This window comes from Heteronotia binoei, chromosome 6 (genome assembly GCF_032191835.1).
Source record: "Heteronotia binoei isolate CCM8104 ecotype False Entrance Well chromosome 6, APGP_CSIRO_Hbin_v1, whole genome shotgun sequence".
Classification (NCBI taxonomy): Eukaryota; Metazoa; Chordata; class Lepidosauria; order Squamata; family Gekkonidae; genus Heteronotia; species Heteronotia binoei.
Genome location: NC_083228.1, coordinates 26191122 through 26209778, shown reverse-complemented (window position 1 = coordinate 26209778; position 18657 = coordinate 26191122). Strand labels below are relative to the sequence as shown.

Below are 18657 nucleotides of genomic sequence, written 5' to 3'. Positions count from 1 at the left end.
CTTTAAGAACATGTGCTAACGTTTTAAGCATGTTTTATTTTAAGTTTTTAAAATATATAAATATTTAATTGTGTTTCTGTGTCCTTTATAAAGTTTATATCTCTTCTACCTAATCTTAAATAGGTACACATCCAGCCCGGCCCAACAAGATCTCATTTATGTCAGATCCGGCCCTCATAACAAATGAGTTCGACACGCCTGCATTAGAGTAAGTCCACTCTTCACAGAGTAGCTTGAATGAAAGGGAAAATGAAATAAATACAAATATCCAGGGCAGGTCCCTTGCTGCGTCAGCCCTCCCTCACAATCTAAATCTGAGTTCCGTGAGAGGATTGCTAATTATAGCCCCCTTCCCGGAGCAATCTTCGCGAAGCATCTCCCTGCAAAGTGATACAGGAGGGCCGGGAAGAACTTCCTCTCGCAGCTTCTCTCCAGAAGATTCAGGGCAGCAGGAGCGGCTTCCCGCCCGCTTCGGTTCCCCACGCAAGGGGTGGTGTCGGGGCGCCTGCGCACTGAGGCCGCTGAGCCGGCGCTTCTGGGCCTGTGGAGGAAGCGCGGCCGCCAGTGCCAGCCTTCCCGTTCGGAGGGACGGGCGCTGTCCCGCCCGAGCCTCGGTGAGTCCTGCTGGGCGGGGAGGCTCTCCGCTTGTGCTTTCCCGAGAGGGGCCGACACGAGGAGGAGGAAGGGCTGGAGTCGGGGGGCTGGCTGGGGAGACGGGGCCTGACGGGAGAGGCGGAGGGAGGCGCTGGGGTTGCAGGCAGAGCCCCCCCCCCCGGGGTTGGCCTTGCTCCCTGAGGTGTCGCCGAGCCCCAGGGCAAAGGGGGCTTGCTCGTCAGCCGGACCCGCGTGGCGGCCAGGCCAAGGCTGGACTTTGACGGTTGGGTTTCTTTTCTAGCAGCTCCAGTGGGGAGGGAGTGGGGCGAGGCGCTGCTCGCTCGCGGTTGCAGGGGGGCCTGGAGGGAACAGGCGAGGCTCAGTTAATTTCCTAAAAAGAAGAAGGGCTGCCCACACTGGCCCGTAGCCTAGCGAAGGGCCTCAGTACAATACAGCGTCGTTTCATTGTATTTTGTTAAAAAGTTGTATAGTGTGAACTGTTGTCGAATTGAACGCGTCAGCTTCCGAGTAGTGCTTGTTGGTGATCCTAATGTTTGTGTGTGTGGTTTTCTTTGCAGTTTTTTTGCTAGCGCTCTGAGAGGCAGGAGGCAGCGTTACATCTTGGGGGCAAACGGCAGGTATTTTGTACCTGCAGTTTTTTCCCTGCTCATGGGGCAAACAACGGCTGGGGGAGAGATTTAGATCTGGAAAATAATTACATCTCCCCCCCCCCTCCCTCCCGCCCCGCGCAGTATCTCTGAGAGCACAGTGGCAACCACCCCATGTTAATTTAAAAAAAAAAAGTGGGAAATCCGGTTGCTCATCTCCTGTGTAATATGTGGGTTAGCACCTAATGAGCAATTAAGAAATACCTCATGTTTTCCATCCTTTGTGCCCTAAGGTTCCTTTTCTAGGAAAAGCACTGAAGGGTTGCTTTCTTTCTTTGAATGAAAATTTGGGAAGTTAAGAGAGTGCCAGCACTCCCTCAGGCCCTTTTTTTATCTCTGGTGCCCAGGCAAGACATGAAGAACTGTCTCTTTATAAGCCATGCAGTCAAATTGTTTACTCAGAACAAAGTTCCATATTTAGTGGGGGTTGAGCTCCAGCTGCAGCCCCACTCCTCATTTTTTTTCTATGTCTAATTGTTGTAATTGCTTTTCTTAGCATGAAGGTGCCATGGTATCAGATCTGATGGAATTACCTCTCCTGAGAGGGTCCTGTTTGCACCCTTCCATGTACCTGTTTGTCATTTTTCTTGTTGTATGTGTCAGTTTAAAAAATGTGGCAGTTAAAAAAAAATTCTACCCTTTTGGCATCTCACAAAGTCTGCTTGCTGGTGTTGATTTGTGTGTGCCCTGCTGTTTGTATGCAAATAAATCTGTTTTCTGGAAATGGAGGTGATTTTTTTTTATGTTGTTATATGTTGAAATAGTTGGGTTTTATTGATGGTTATTTCTTTTTGTGATTTTTAAAAACAACAGCTATTAGCTGCTCTGAATTTGTAGAAGAGCATGGTTGTAATGTTATTACTAAAATTTAAAGACAATTATTTTCCTTGTCTTTAAGATATTATGGGTTATTACTTATTAAAACATTTATACCCCACCTTTCCTCTTAGTTTAAGGCTGCTTTCAACTCACAATTAAGGCATTACAAATGAAAACTGATTATTGTTCATATTCCTTTCAAAGTTCCATTGAGGTGCACATTTTGTATTGAGGTCTGTTCAATATAGCTTTATAGGGTTGATATAGTAAACATGATTGGAAGACATTACATTTGACTGTTGTTCTGATAATAAGGGAGGTGTATTTTATAGAGTTATATAACATTAATGCTAGCAGTCCCTAATTCTACCTAACATCAGCTTAGCACTGTATGTAATTTAACACAGAAATGGCATGGTGCCTGTCAGATGGCTTGCCATTTAAAGTGGTCATATATGGCCTTTTCCCTTCCAGAATCAATTTTCACATGTTGGGGAAAGTGTGAATTTTTCAGACGTGTGCTTTGTACGAGTGGCCTGTGTAAATTAATCAGCTGATGTGCGCATGCAGCCACAAAATGCTGATGGCATTGGTCGCAGGTTCCAAAATAGGCGTTTTCTTACATGGAATATTGACAAACCTTAATATATGGTATAGCCCAAAGAGAGAGAGAGATGGCGCATGTGTAGCTACATCTCAATTTGGTTAGAGGACATTAATTGGTAAGCGGGTATAACTGGTAGGGCTGGAGTTGTTTCAAGTTGTCTAATTGAAGTTGTAGGTATAAATAGGTATATTCTAGAACACGGGGAAAGAATTTCAAAGAAAAAGGATGACCACTTCTTTAAAATTGTATTGGAACTTAGTTCTTTGTCCCAAGATTGGGTGACATTAATGGCTGTTTGTGTGTTTGCTCATTTTTAGTTATAAAGATAACCAGTATGCCTTTTTGATGTGTTCCAGGTCTTGACAGATTTTCTTTGGCTTTAAAAGCCAGCCAAACTATTTAGGAGTCAGAGTCATATCCCAGCTTTCAGGGGTCTATATGACTATATTTTCTAATTATTGCTACTACAAAAATATATGACATCACAATGAAATTTGTAGGCACCATGGTGACCTGGTGGCTGGGATTTCTCAAGCCCTGATGTATTAAGTATTAAAGAGTGTGTTTCTGGGTAGTAGATATAGCACCTGTCATTTTAAACTGGTGGAATCAAAACATATCGGTTCTCTTCTGGATGGTTTTAAAATAATTGACATTATACTGGTCCTAAGATTTTGGTATCCATTACCAAGGTGGTTGTTGCTTACTGACTGGTTACAGGTATAGTTATTTCATTGTAAATCTGTGATGAGTTTTTTTCTTCACTTCAGTGACATCATTTTTAATATAAAGCTCTTAATGGCATTGTGCCATGCAGTGTGAACTGTGTGTCTCAAAAATCTTCCAGAATGGGCCTTAAACTTTGCCTTCATCTGAGTTCTCTATGTACTTGTTTGTGAAACAGATATAGATTAAGAGTTTGGTAGGTTTCAGCCTGAATAAAATATGTTTCTGTGCTGTAAACTAGTGATGTAATAGCAGTGACTCGTAATGAAAGATGAAATGAAAGTTTACCATGCTTCTGGAAAGCTCTAGGTCTGTACAGAAGATCTTGCTGTAGTTTGAGTTTGAAGTCAAAGAAAATCTTAATTAAACTATGTGGAAATAGAATCTTCCTGTGAATGCTTGGGTGAACTTTGCACTATTGTGTTACACCATTGCTAAAGTATTCATGTTTGTAGAGAGCCAATGAATGGATAATGAGAAAATAACTTGTGTTGTGTGGAATAATGTGCTTTGTGTGACACATCCAACCATAACAAGAACACAGTAGGATATGGTAGGGTGCTGTGGTATGTTTGTAGACCCAGTCTGATGGTCTGCAGATAGCCATAATTGGGCCACTAGGTTCTTTTTTCTGTATTTTTTTCTTAGCACATTTCCACTTAAGTGAAAATATGAACCTTAAACTTACTGTGCTATTTATATGCTTATAACGCGTTAAATTGCCATTGACTTGAATATATGAAAGCTACTTTGAGGAATGTGTTCCAGCTCATGGAATGCTGTGTGTATCCTAAAAGTGGTACAGTCCTTTATTTATATATAAAAGCCTTGTTGTAGTGGCCAAATGGAGCTCTCCCATTGGCTTAGGGTTGCATTCCATAAACCATTGGCCCATCATGGCTCAGTCACCTTCTCTGGCTTCCCATTGGATGATTCCCCTGCCTACTGCAGGCTCAGGAATGTTGAACAAACTGTCAAAATAGTTTTGCTTCGGAGTATCTCTGTGTCCTCTCTGTCAACTGGCCTCAGAAAGAGCTGCTTCAGAAAGGGCTACTGTGACCTCACGAAAGGCATCACAACCACCGCTGGCAACAGACCTCTCGTGCCTCATCAATGGCCCACATAGATGGCCGCCCAGAATATGCAGCCTCTGAAGGGCACCAAAATAGCCAGGGAACTGCTACTATAATGCGACTAGGCAGCAAGGCCTGGCCCTGCTGGGAGTGTTTCCTCAGAGGCTATGGCTGCTGCCTCTTTTCTGTCACTCCCTCCTCCCCTCAGCCCTACCTCATTACAAATGAGGATTGGGCCACTGGGGAAGCTGCTAGCCAGAGGCTGTTTCTAGGCAACCAAGTTATAGACTTTCAGCCTAACCTACCTCACAAGGTTGTTGTGCAAATCAAAAGGGGGAGAGGAGAATGATGTAAGCTGTGGAGAAAGACTGCATGTTTCCTAGGTAGAGGCTGCAGGGAGGGGGGAGGGGATAGAAAGCTGAAATCAAATCAATTCCACCTACAAAAAACAGCAACCTTGAAGTGCATACTCTATGACAGGGGTGGCCAAGATTGCTTAATGCAAGAGCCACATGTTTGATGTTTGAGAGTCAGATGTTTGAGAGCTGGAAGGAAAAAAACTATATTTGGGGAGAAAGAGGTAGAAAGAAAGCAACTTTAACTTAAAATGTATTCTCCAAGCCAGCCAATGGGACATTGGAGGCTTCGAGACCCACACAATATGCATGAAAGAGCCACATGGCTCCTGAGCTGCAGTTTGGCCACCTTCGCTCTATGGTATACCTTAACACAACCATGCCGAGCCAAAAAACAGGTCACGCCAAAAGCTCATGCTGATGCTAAATGCCACAAGGCTGGATATGACAGGAAAAGGCGTTAACAATGCACTGCAAACAAAAGCAGTGCTGAGCTTCAGTGTCTGTGTGATCATTTTTATGCCCCCTGCACCCCCCCCTCCCAATAATTATTCTTCCTTCTCTCCATTCTTGGCCTGTTCCAAGGCTTTGAGCCACCACAGACATGAGTACCACACACACATATGTGGGGGGAGAGTAGGAAGCTGGCATCTGTTTCAGCTGTGGGATGGGTGGGAAGACAGCTAAGGTGGGAAGGTGAGTGAATGTTACAGGTGGGGGGAGTAGTGGAGTGCCAAGGGTGCATGGGTAGTTGAGAGGAAGAAATGGTGGGGGGAGAGTTGGGGGGGTGGAAGGTGGGAAGACATCGGGTGGGGGAAGTGAATGCCTTCACTTGGGTGGGTGAGAAGATAGCAAGCATGGGGGGATGCTTGCCCAGAGCCTCTTTCTAGAGCCTTTTGTATTTTTCCTTGCAACAGGCCTTATGCCTAGTATATTTATAATCTTTTTCATACTAATTCTGCAATCCTGTAAAGTAAATTCTGTAGGAATTAATTTCCAAGAACACGTTATGAAAATAGTATTTGGGGAAGTCTTAACAATATGAAGATTTATGGGGGGAAATTAGAAGCCTTTGATACTGCCCCCTCCAGCCTAGTATTCCAAAGAATTCTGTTAAACTTTATGTCTGTGTTAGCTGTCTCTTCCAATACAGAGAAATGGAGCTTGATTGACAGTATTGTGTCTGATTAGAACAAATGACTGCATTCAGGTGTCAGAAACAAACTTGTTCTTGGTTTAAAAGAAACAACAGCTTGTTATAATGCTGAATGAGCACCTTTCAGATGGAGATTATAAAACAAGGTTTGTGACATCTGAAAACACCCAGTGCTTTCAAACCTGATTTACCTTGCGCTGTGCCATGGTAGACTTGTGCATGTTTGTGTGTGTAAAGCACCATCAAGGTGCAGCTGACTCATGGCTACCCCGCAGGGCAGGGGTTTTGATCTCATTTGTTATGAGGGCTGGATCTGACATAAATGGGACCTTTTTGGGCTGGGCCATGTCAGGCCAGACTATGTGTATACCTATAAAATTAGGTAGCAGAGATATAAACTTTATAAAGGACAAACACAATTGCATATTTAAAAAAAAAAGCTTAAAACATGCTTAAAATGTTGCTTTCTTTGTATTTCTCCCATGGAATCTAGGGAATGGGGCAAAGGAAGCTGTGGGGAAGGAGCTTCAGCCAATAGAAGGAAGAGAGACTTGGCTCAGTAGGTTTGCTGTGCAACTGAGAGAGCCTTGAAAAATAAGCTCTGCCTTTCTCCCTTCCTCCCCAAGGGAGGAGCTTCAGTTAATGGGGGAAACAGAGGTTTTGCTCTGTGGCTCCTGTGTGATTGAGCAAGCCTTGCAAAGCAAGCTGTTATGCAGAAGGAGGCAAGAGATAGGGAGAAGCAGATGACAGCCAGTTGCTCAGGGGGCCTGATTTGGCCCCCGGGCCGTGTGTTTGACACCTTTGCATGGGTTTCTAAGGCTCAAGAGACTGACAGAGGTGGCTTGCCATTGCCTGCCTTTGCATAGTGACCCTGAAATTCCTTGGTAATCTACTGCCTAAGTACTAGTCAGGTTCCACCCTGCTTAGAGCCAGTTTGGTGTAGTGGTTAAGTGTGCGGACTCTTATCTGGGAGAACCGGGTTTGATTCCCCACTCCTCCATTTGCACCTGCTACCATGGCCTTGGGTCAGCCATAGCTCTGGCAGAGGTTATCCTTGAAAGGGCAGCTGCTGTGAGAGCCCTCTCCAGCCCCACCCATCTCACAGGGTGTCTGTTGTGGGGGAGGAAGGTAAAGGAGATTGTGAGCCGCTCTGAGACTCTTCGGAGTGGAGGGCGGGATATAAATCCAATATCATCTTCTTCATCTTAGCTTCTGAGAGCCATAGCTGCATGCAAATTCTATCCTGTTATGCTTTTTTGCTAATTCTGTTCTTATTTAAGCAGTCTTGCACTTACGATTTCATACCTTTGAAGGTTGCAGGATTTTCTACATAGGGCTGTTTGTGAGGTATGCTCATTATATAACTGTATAGAAGTGTAATGTAAGTGCAAATAGCTTTCTTTAAATCTTTGCTGACATTTGAGAAGACGGGTATACATAATTCCTCATTTGATTTGCTTGTGTTACTTTGTTTGCATGAGCAACAGGTTGGGAATTACAGTACCCTGCCCTGAAGAATATTTTTAAGTTTCTGTTTTGAAAACGGGGGGGGGGGGGGGTATTCTTTTGCACGAGAAGAAATGGTAAGAAGCTTTTCATTTTCAGAAATATGAGAGGGGAAGTGAAAAGTCACAATATGAAAAGTGTTTATAAACACAGCAAGTACTGGTTTTGCGACAAAGTATTCAGTACTACAGCCGCCCTGTAGCACAGAGTGGTGAAGCTGCAGTACTGCAGTCCAAGCTCTCTGCTCATGACCTGAGTTTGATCCTAGCGGAAGCTGGGTTCAGGTAACCAGCTCAGGTTTGACTCAGCCTTCCATCCTTCCGAGGTTGGTAAAATGAATACCCAGCTAGCGGGGGGGGGAAAGTGTAGATGACTGGGGAAGGCAAGAGCAAACCACCCTGTAAAAAGTCTCCTGTGAGAATGTCATGATGCAATGTCCCCCCCAGAGTTGGAAATGACTGGTGCTCACACAGGGGACTACCTTTACTTTTATTCTGTACTACAAATATGATGTGTCATACATGTACAGTCACATATATAGTAGATGGAACATATGGCACTTTCAGATGCAAATGGGGTTCTGGGCCAAGACCTGTTTTGTGCAATTTTTTCATCAGCTGTTGCTAACAATCATCCTGAAATGTTCAGGCTTCCTAACATAGTGGATTGCAGTGCCCTTGTACAGCACTGATAGCCTTTCCCCACCAGTCATAGCCAGTCTCACCTGTCAGACTGTTCTAATTTGTTTTTTAATGATGACAACAAGGCTGACCCTGCCCAGCAGATTGATGGATTTCCCCAATCAAACTGGAAAGCCAAGGTGTGTTGCTCTAGCATTTCTTTCTCCATGCATGTTCCCATAGGCTACATCCAAACGCCACCCCACTAATACCTCAAAGCTGTCTTGTGGTAGCCAAGAAACTACTTGTAGTTCTTGAGTGTCCACATGCCCCTTTTTTCCTTTGGGCTGCAGTGCAGTAGAAATTTTTATGGTACATCACCTTGTGCCCATGCTTCCAGGTCACTGTAAAAAGGCAGAAGCCCTTTAAGACATCTAGGTGGTTTTTTGGGAGGGGGGGGGGTTGTAACAGCAACTCCTTTGCATATTAGGCCACACGCCCCTGAAGTAGTCAGTCCTTCTGGAGCTTACAGTAGGCCTTGTACTAAGAGCCCTCTCTTGGAGGATTGGCTGCATCAGGTGTGTGTTGCCTAATATGGAAAGGAATTCCTGCTACAAAAAAAGCCCTGCATAATACTCATGAGAATTCTGTAAGTCAACAAGTCATTTTGCAGATTATGCCAATATACTTCATATTAATAGTGGCTTCTGACAATTGATGAAGAAGCTGGAACAGTAGTTTCTCATCTTTCAGCCATCCAGCTAGTCTAGAGTAGGGTTGTCAAACATGTGGCCCGGGGGCCAAATGAGACCCTTGAAGGTCTCCTGTCAGGCCTGCAAGCAACTCACTGTTGTCTGCTTCCTTCTCCCTCTCTTGCTTCCTTCTGCATCACAACTTGCTTGCTCAATCGCACAGGAGCTACAGAGCAAAGCTCCTCCCTTGAGGAGGAAGTGGGGAGAAGGGGAGCTAGCTTTGGCAGGCGCTCTCAAATGCACAGCAGAGCTACTGAACCAAGCCTCTCTTCTGTGGGCTGAGGCTCAACAAGCCAATGAGGTGGATTAGACTGAGTTTGTCTGTGTCCTTTATAAGATTTTTATCTCCCCTACCTGACATTACATTCTATGACACACATGGCCTGACCTTACAGTCTCATTTGCAGAATGTCACAGAAGTGAGTACACCCCCTCACATTTTGTAAATATTTAAGTATATCTTTTCATGTGACAACACTGAAGAAATGACTCTTGGCTACAATGTAAAGTAGTGAGTCTACAGCTTGTATAACAGTGTAAATGTGCTGTCCCCTCAAAATTACGCAACACACAACCATTCATGTCTAAACTGCTGGCAACAAAAGTGAGTACACCCCTAAGTGATAATGTTCAAATGGGGCCCAAAGTGTCACTATTTTGTGTGACCACCATTACTTTCCAGCACTGTCTTAACCCTCGGGCATAGAGTTCACCAGAGCTTCACAGGCTGCCACTGTAGTCCTCTTCCACTCCTCCATGACGACGTCACGTAGCTGGTGGATGTTCGAGACCTTGCGCACCTCCACCTTCCATTTCAGGATGCCCCACAGATGCTCAATAGGGTTTCGATCTGGAGACATGCTTGATCAGTCCATCACCTTTACCCTCAGCTTCTTTAGCAAGGCAGTGGTCATTTTGGAGCTGTGTTTGGGGTCGTTATCATGTTGGAATACTGCCCTGCGGCCCAGTCTCCGAAGGGAGGGGATCATGCTCTGCTTCAGTATGTCACAGTACATGTTGGCATTCATGGTTCCCTCAATGAATTGTAGCTTCCCAGTGCTGGCAGCACTCATGCAGCCCCAGACCATGACATTGCTACAGAGGTTGAAGGGGTGGGGGGGTCAGCCTGTCAGTGCTCAGACCGTATGCCGCACGCTGCATCAAATTGGTCTGCAGGGCTGTTGTCCCAGAAGGAAGCCTCTTCTAAAGATGATGCACAAGAAAGCCCGCAAACGGTTTGCTGCAGACAAGCAGACTAAGGACATGGATTTCTGGAACCATGTCCTGTGGTCCGATGAGACCAAGATAAACTTATTTGGTTCAGATGGTGTCAAGCGTGTGTGGCGACAATCAGGTGAGTACAAAGACAAGTGTGTCTTGCCTACAGTCAAGCATGGTGGGGAGAATGTCATGGTCTGGGGCTGCATGAGTGCTGCTGGCACTGGGGAGCTACAGTTCATTGAGGTAACCATGAATGCCAACATGTACTGTGACATACTTAAGCAGAGCATGATCCCCTCCCTTCGGAGACTGGGCTGCAGGGCATATTTCAACATGATACTGTATGTCAGACCCGGCCCTCATAATAGATGAGTTCGACACCCCTGGTCTAGAGTGAACACATGAGACCTGACAAGCAACTTAATTGGCTCTTGAAAAGTCACTGTAAACACAGTGATTTCTTTGAGTGTAGTGTATCTCATTCAGAATGAATCAAAGGCTTCATTTAAAAAACAAGTAAATGTATAGTCCACTAGAAACAATAATTCTTCTAGAAAAAGTAAAAGCATTTCCAAGAGCCCTGGATACTTTACTTGTTATCTTTTCTCAGAATGAATCTGCCATATAAAGGAATGCCCAGATATAGGCAATTTATAAACTGGTAGGCATAGGGACAAAGTTAGCAAGTAGGCAGAACTTAAAACTTGTAACCAGCAACAGAGAAAATGCCCAACATACAAATGCCTGGCCGTTCAGTCAGCTATTATGATTACATTACTGCTGGCAGCTACATCCCTCCTGAAAAGCTGAGTTCCTTTACAAACTGTCATCTTGAAGACACAGAAACATCTCAGAGGGCTCCTAAAAAGTACAATGTTTCATGGAATACACATAAAAACACCAGAAAGAGTTGCCATACAGCTCCTCCATATGTATATTTTAAGTGAAAGTACCAACATTTGCATTTGTTATCAGAAAGATAGAACCCAGTCTAAAAATCTGTTTAACTTCTTTCCATGACAACAGTATTTCAAAAACTTGTTATTTTTGTAGATGTTGATGAAGAATCTTGGTGATGAAGAAAGTCAATAAAATGATGTTCTTTCACTGTACAATTAGTTACCATAGGAGCACGTTAAACCCTGCTACTGATGTGGAGATTATATTCCGCAGCATAGCTCCTTTTCCTACAAGAAAGTTTTAAAAAAAATATTTACATTCTTTTTAGTCCACTTTTCTCACTTGGACTCAAGGCAGATTACACAGAGTGAGTCAGTACACCCAAAAGAATGGGGCATTCAATAAACAGTAGGACTAGGGTTGTAGAACCTCTCAGAAGTCTAAACACAAAACTGAAGCAAAGTATATGAACATGATGCAAAAAATTACACAGTAGGATCTAGTTTCAGCAAGCTATACACACTATTATAGTCCTCAGTCCCTAATAATTTTTCTAAGTAATTTTGAGAATCATTTATTACAGTGCGAGTCTTTTGCCTGTGTAGAAAAGCCCTCTTGAATAATTCAGTTTTGCATAGTTTGTAGAAAGCCATCCCCCAAACTGTGAATGATTTATCCTCTAAGGCAGGGGTGTCAAACATGTGGCCCGGGTGCCAAATCAGGCCCCCGGAGGTCTCTTATTAGGCCCCCAAGCAACTGGCTGTCATCTCCTTCCTTCTCCCTCTGTCTTGCTTTGTTCTTCATCAAAGCTTGCTTTGCCAGGCTTGCTCAATTGCACTGGAGTTACGGAGCAAAGCTTCTATTTTCTTAACTGGCTTAGGCTCCTGTCTTGAGGAGGATGGGGGCGGGGGGAATAGGTTGTTTTACCAGGCTCTCTCAATCGCACAGAAGAGCTACTGAGCCAAGGCTTTCTTCCTTCTGTTGACTGAGGTTCCTCCTCCTTGTCGCTTAGGGAGGGAGATAAAGAGTGAGAGCTTCCTTTGCCCTGTTCCCTCAGTCACATGAAAGAGATATAAAGAAAGCACCTTAAAAAAAAAAAGCACCTCTGCCCTTTATAAAGTTTGTATCTCTGCTTCCTGGCATTACATTTTATGACAAACATGGCCCCGCCCAACAAGGTATTTATGTCAGATCCGGCCCTCATAACAAATGAGTTTGACACTCCTGAGTCTAAGGGCTTTACATAGAAAAGTATGGAAGATAGAATTGTGCCTGTGGAACTTCACAGGATCGGTTCCATACTGATGACAGCTAGGCTGATTCCGCACCCACCTTTCTCTGAGGCAGGCTTCCGTTTCTGGGCAGAGCAAACTGGCGATTTTGCACCAGTTGCTCTGCGCCAGGATTTTGCATGGGGCAAACCTGCGATGTGCCCTGCCGCAGTGTAAACCTGAAAAAATCGTGAGTTTGCCCTGCACAAAATGCCGGCACGGAGCAACTGGTGCGAAATTGCCAGTTTGCTCCGCCCAGAAACGGAAGCCTGCCCCGGAGAAAGGTGAGTGCAGAATCAGCCCTTGTCTCCAGCAGCAACCCTTTGAGTCTTATCCATGTGGGATGATTTAATCCAGCTCAACATGCTACCTTTGATGCTTTCTTCTGCCTCCAAGATGGGTTAAATGACTTGCTTCCTGGGCGATCCCTTCCCCAAGCCACACCTGGAAAAAAGGTGGCCCGAGCCAGTTGGTTTGGGCATTTTTTGCTGGAATTTTCTGGTTTGCGCCCATTCTTAAGCTTCTCAACAAAATGGTATGATCTACTACGTCAGAGGCGGCAGATAAATCCAATAAGAGAAACAGCCTTTGTCTATACAAACATAAAGACCAACAATAAAAATTTCTTCAAATATATTTGAAGCAGTTTTTAAATATATTTGAAGCAGTTTTTAAACTAAATCTTGGGGGAAAGCCGACAGGAGATGGAATGTCTCTGGTTCGGGAGGACTCGTCTCAAAGAGATGAAGGGTTGGCTTCTATTTTTCTACCGAGTAACGGATCAGAGTTGTCCACTGTGATGGTGACAAACAGTATGGACTGTCTGCTAGAGTCTCGAGGCGGCAGGAGAGAGGTGGCGGGCCTAGCTTGCTTGGGAAATTATAAATGTTTGTATGCAAATGCTAGAAGTGTCCGAAGTAAAATTGGTGAATTGGAATGTTTAGTGTTGGGAGAAAACATAGACATTGTGGGAATTTCAGAAACTTGGTGGAATGAGGAGAATCAGTGGGACACGGTGATTCCTGGATATAAGTTATATCGGAAGGATAGGGAGGGAAGGGTTGGAGGTGGGGTGGCTCTGTATGTCAGAGAGGATATACGGTCCAGTAAGACTGAGGTCAGAGAATTAGATTCCCTTTTAGAAATGCTTTGGGTTGAAATAGAGGGCCCAAAAGGAAATTTAACTATGGGAGTTTGTTATCGCCCACCAAATCAAAAGAGAGAGGACGATTATAATATGATGGAGGGATTAAAGATAGCGGCTAAACGTAAAAACTGTGTCGTAATAGGTGATTTTAACTACCCGCAGATTGATTGGGTCAATATGTGTTCTGGTCGAGAGAAAGAGATTGAGTTTCTTGATGCTCTCAATGACTGTGCTATGGAGCAGATGGTCTCAGAACCTACCAGGGGTGGGGCGATCCTGGATCTGGTCCTAAGTAATGCCCAAGACTTGGTGAGAGACGTAAAAGTGATTGCGCCGCTTGGGAACAGTGACCATAATGTTATTGATTTCACCATTTGTATAAATAGGGAGTTGCCCAAAAAGACCGCCACAACCACATTTAACTTTAAAAGGGGTAAATTCTCTGAGATGAGGAGGCATGTGAGGAGGAAACTGAAAGGAAAGGTAAATACGGTCAAAACCCTTGGGGAAGCTTGGAGACTATTTAAAACTACAGTCCTAGAAGCTCAGATAAAATACATACCACAAGTTAGGAAAGGCACAAACAGGTATAAGAAGAGGCCAGCATGGTTAACAAACAAAGTAATGGAAGCTGTAAAAGGTAAGAAGGACTCCTTTAAGCGGTGGAAAACCAGTCCAAGTGAGATTAATAAAAGGGAACACAGGCAGTGGCAAATCAAATGCAAGACTGTGATCAGGCAGGCAAAAAGGGACTATGAGGAGCATATTGCAAAAAACATAAAGACCAACAATAAAAATTTCTTCAAATATATTAGAAGTAGGAAACCAGCCAGGGAAGCAGTGGGGCCCTTGGATGACCATGGGGTAAAAGGATTACTGAAGGAGGATGGGGAAATGGCTGAGAAGCTGAACGCATTTTTTGCCTCCGTCTTCACCGTGGAAGATGAGAAGTGTTTGCCCGCCCCAGAACCACTAATATTGGAAGGGGTGTTGAAAGACCTGAGTCAGATTGAGGTGACAAAAGAGGAGGTCCTACAACTGATAGACAAATTAAAAACTAATAAGTCACCGGGTCCGGATGGCATACATCCGAGAGTTCTGAAAGAACTCAAAGTTGAACTTGTGGATCTTCTAACAAAAATCTGTAATCTTTCATTGAAATCTGCCTCCGTTCCTGAGGACTGGAAGGTAGCAAATGTCACCCCCATCTTTAAAAAGGGTTCCAGAGGAGATCCGGGAAATTACAGGCCAGTCAGTCTGACTTCAATACCGGGAAAGTTGGTAGAAACCATTATCAAGGACAGAATGAGTAGGCACATTGATGAACACGGGTTATTGAGGAAGACTCAGCATGGGTTCTGCAAGGGAAGATCTTGCCTCACTAACCTGTTACATTTCTTTGAGGGGGTGAACAAACATGTGGACAAAGGAGACCCGATAGATGTTGTTTACCTTGACTTCCAGAAAGCTTTTGATAAAGTTCCTCATCAAAGGCTCCTTAGAAAGCTTGAGAGTCATGGAGTAAAAGGACAGGCCCTCTTGTGGATCAAAAACTGGCTGAGTAATAGGAAGCAGAGAGTGAGTATAAATGGGCAGTCTTCGCAGTGGAGGACGGTAAGCAGTGGGGTGCCGCAGGGCTCGGTACTGGGTCCCATCCTCTTTAACTTGTTCATAAATGATTTAGAGTTGGGAGTGAGCAGTGAAGTGGCCAAATTTGCGGATGACACTAAATTGTTCAGGATGGTGAGAACCAGAGAGGATTGTGAGGAACTCCAAAGGGATCTGTTGAGGCTGGGTGAGTGGGCGTCAACGTGGCAGATGCGGTTCAATGTGGCCAAGTGCAAAGTAATGCACATTGGGGCCAAGAATCCCAGCTACAAATACAAGTTGATGGGGTGTGAACTGGCAGAGACAGACCAAGAGAGAGATCTTGGGGTCATGGTAGATAATTCACTGAAAATGTCAAGGCAGTGTGCGTTTGCAATAAAAAAGGCCAACGCCATGCTGGGAATTATTAGGAAGGGAATTGAAAACAAATCAGCCAGTATCATAATGCCTCTGTATAAATCGATGGTGCGGTCTCATTTGGAGTACTGTGTGCAGTTCTGGTCGCCGCACCTCAAAAAGGATATTATAGCATTGGAGAAAGTTCAGAAAAGGGCAACTAAAATGATTAAAGGGCTGGAACACCTTCCCTATGAAGAAAGGTTGAAACGCTTAGGGCTCTTTAGCTTGGAGAAACGTCGACTGAGGGGTGACATGATAGAGGTTTACAAGATAATGCATGGGATGGAGAAAGTAGAGAAAGAAGTACTTTTCTCCCTTTCTCACAATACAAGAACTCGTGGGCATTCGATGAAATTGCTGAGCAGACAGGTTAAAACGGATAAAAGGAAGTACTTCTTCACCCAAAGGGTGATTAACATGTGGAATTCACTGCCACAGGAGGTGGTGGTGTTCACAAGCATAGCCACCTTCAAGAAGGGGTTAGATAAAAATATGGAGCAGAGGTCCATCAGTGGCTATTAGCCACAGTGTGTGTGTGTGTGTGTGTGTGTGTGTGTGTATATATATATATTTGGCCGCTGTGTGACACAGAATGTTGGACTGGATGGGCCATTGGCCTGATCTAACATGGCTTCTCTTATGTTCTTATGTTCTTATATTAGAAGCAGGAAACCATCCAGGGAGGCAAAGTGGGGCCCTTGGATGACCAAGGGGTAAAAGGATTACTGAAGGAGGATAGGGAAATGGCTGAGAAGCTGAATGCATTTTTTGTCTCCACTGTGGAAGATGAGAAATGTTTGCCCACTCCAGAACTGCTAATTTTGGAAGGGGTGTTGAAAGACCTGAGTCAGATTGAGGTGAAAAAGAGAGGAGGTCCTGCAACTGATAGATGAATTAAAAACTAATAAGTCACCCAGCCTGGATGGCATACATCCAAGAGTTCTCAAAAAACTCAAAGGTGAACTTATGGATCTCCTGACAAAAATATGTAATCTTTCATTGAAATCTGCCTCCGTTCCTGAGGACTGGAAGGTAGCAAATGTCACCTCCATGTTTTAAAAGGGTTCCAGAGGAGATCCGGGAAATTACAGGCCAGGCAGTCTGACTTCAATACCGGGAAAGTTGGTAGAAACCATTATCAAGGACAGAATGAGTAGGCATATTGATGAACACAAGTTATTGAGAAAGACTCAGTATGGGTTCTGTAAGGGAAGATCTTGCCTCACTAACCTGTTACAGTTCTTTGAAGGGGTGAACAAACATGTGGACAGAGGGGTGTTGATGTGCCTGTGCTTAGTGAGGGTGGTCTTTAGTGACGCAAAGAATGAAGGCTTGCACACAGCAGTGTTAAAACCACTATATACAATTTATTTACCTTCACTCTCCAAACCGACAGAATGCTCTGCTGCACCTCCACCATACATATCCCACACACAGTAAAGTGTCTTTGTACATTTATACATACTATCCACCCAGGTAACCAATCAGCTTGCTGCTGAGTCATGCTGACATTGCCCAGGCTGATGCAATCTGGCAACCAGCCACCTTCTGTCACTTAGATGATCTACCTGGCAGTTCTGTTACTTTCACTTTCCCAGCATGTGCATAGAAACTGCTAGACTTTGCATATACTGACAAGGGGACCCAATAGATGTTGTTTACCTTGACTTCCAGAAAGCTTTTTATAGTTCCTCATCAAAGGCTCCTTAGTAAACTGGAGAGTCATGGAGTAAAAGGACAAATCCTCTTGTGGATCAAAAACTGGCTAATTAATAGGAAGCAGAGAGTGAATATAAATGGGCAGTCTTCGCAGTGGAGGACGGTAAGCAGCGGTGTGCCGCAGGGCTCAGTACTGGGTCCCATGCTCTTTAACTTGTTCATTAATGATTTTGGGTTGGGAGAAAGCAGTGAAGTGGCCAAGTTGGCAGATGACACTAAATTGTTTAAGGTGGTGAGAACCAGAGAGGATTGTGAGGCACTCCAAAGGGATCTGTTGAGGCTGGGTGAGTGGGCGTCAACGTGGCAGATGAGGTTCAATGTGGCCAAGTGCAGAGTTAAGCACATTGGGGCCAAGAATCCCAGCTACAAATACAAGTTGATGGTGTGTGAACTGGCAGAGACTGACCAAGAGAGAGATCTTGGGTTCGTGGTAGATAACTCACTGAAAATGTCAAGGCAGTGTGTGATTGCAATAAAAAAGGCCAATGCCATGCTGCGAATTATTAGGAAGGGAATTGAAAACAAATCAGCCAGTATCATAATGCCCCTGTATAAATCAATGGTGCGGTCTCATTTGGAGTACTGCGTGCACTTCTGGTCACCGCACCTAAAAAAGGATATTATAGCATTGAAAAAGTCCAGAAAAGGGCAATTAGAATGATTAAAGGGTTGGACTTTCCCTATGAAGAAAGGTTAAAACGCTTGGGGCTCTTTAGCTTGGAGAAACGTCAACTGCGGGGTGACATGATAGAGGTTTACAAGATTATGCATGGGATGGAGAAAGTAGCGAAAGAAGTCCTTTTCTCCTTTTCTCACAATACAAGAACTCGTGGGCATTCAATGAAATTGCTGAGCAGTCAGGTTAGAACAGATAAAAGGAAGTCCTTCTTCACCCAAAGGGTGATTAACATGTGGAATTCATGGCCACAGGAGGTGGTGGCGGCTACAAGCATAGCTAGCTTCAAGAGGGGTTTGGATAAAAATATGGAGCAGAGGTCCATCAGTGGCTATTAGCCACAGCATATTATTGGAACTGTCTGGGGCAGTGATGCTCTGTATTCTTGGTGCTTGGAGGAGTGGCAAAGTGGAAGGGCTTCTAGCTCCATTTGTGAACCTCCTTTTTTTTTGGCCACTGTGTGACAAAGATTATTGGACTGGATGGGCCATTGGCCTGATCCAACAATGGCTTCTATTATGTTCTTATACTCAGATGAGGTCTTCAGCTAAAGCCAGCAGAGCTCTCTGTTCAGTAGTGTGCCCTGAAGCCAGACTGGAAAGATTTTAGGGCAGGTAAGTTATCCAAGAAAACCTGGAGTTGGTCCACTGTTCTGTCAGCCACTTTGCTAAGAAAGGGAAGGTTAGAGACTGGGTGATATAATTCACTACATTATTTTTCTGTAGAGATTTTTTTTGAAGTAGCAGATGGATAACCACCTCTTTGAGTGGCCAAAGGAATGTGCCCTTAGTTAGTGACTAATTTTTGGTAAATACTAAGAGTTTGCTGATTTGGTCCTT

General features: G+C 44.3%; 1 protein-coding gene across 3 annotated transcripts in view; it reads left to right on the top strand.

Moving 5' to 3' along the window:
* Positions 1-491: 491 nt before the first annotated feature.
* The window catches only part of HERC4 (HECT and RLD domain containing E3 ubiquitin protein ligase 4), a 53003-nt gene continuing 34837 nt past the window's right edge, over positions 492-18657 (top strand). For 2 of the 3 annotated variants that reach the window (XR_009555550.1, XM_060241125.1), the window contains exon 1: positions 515-614. The gene's annotated coding sequence lies outside the window, so the exon portion shown is untranslated. Of the gene's footprint in view, positions 615-18657 lie in introns of all 3 variants that reach the window. The other variant, XM_060241126.1, reaches the window with a different exon arrangement.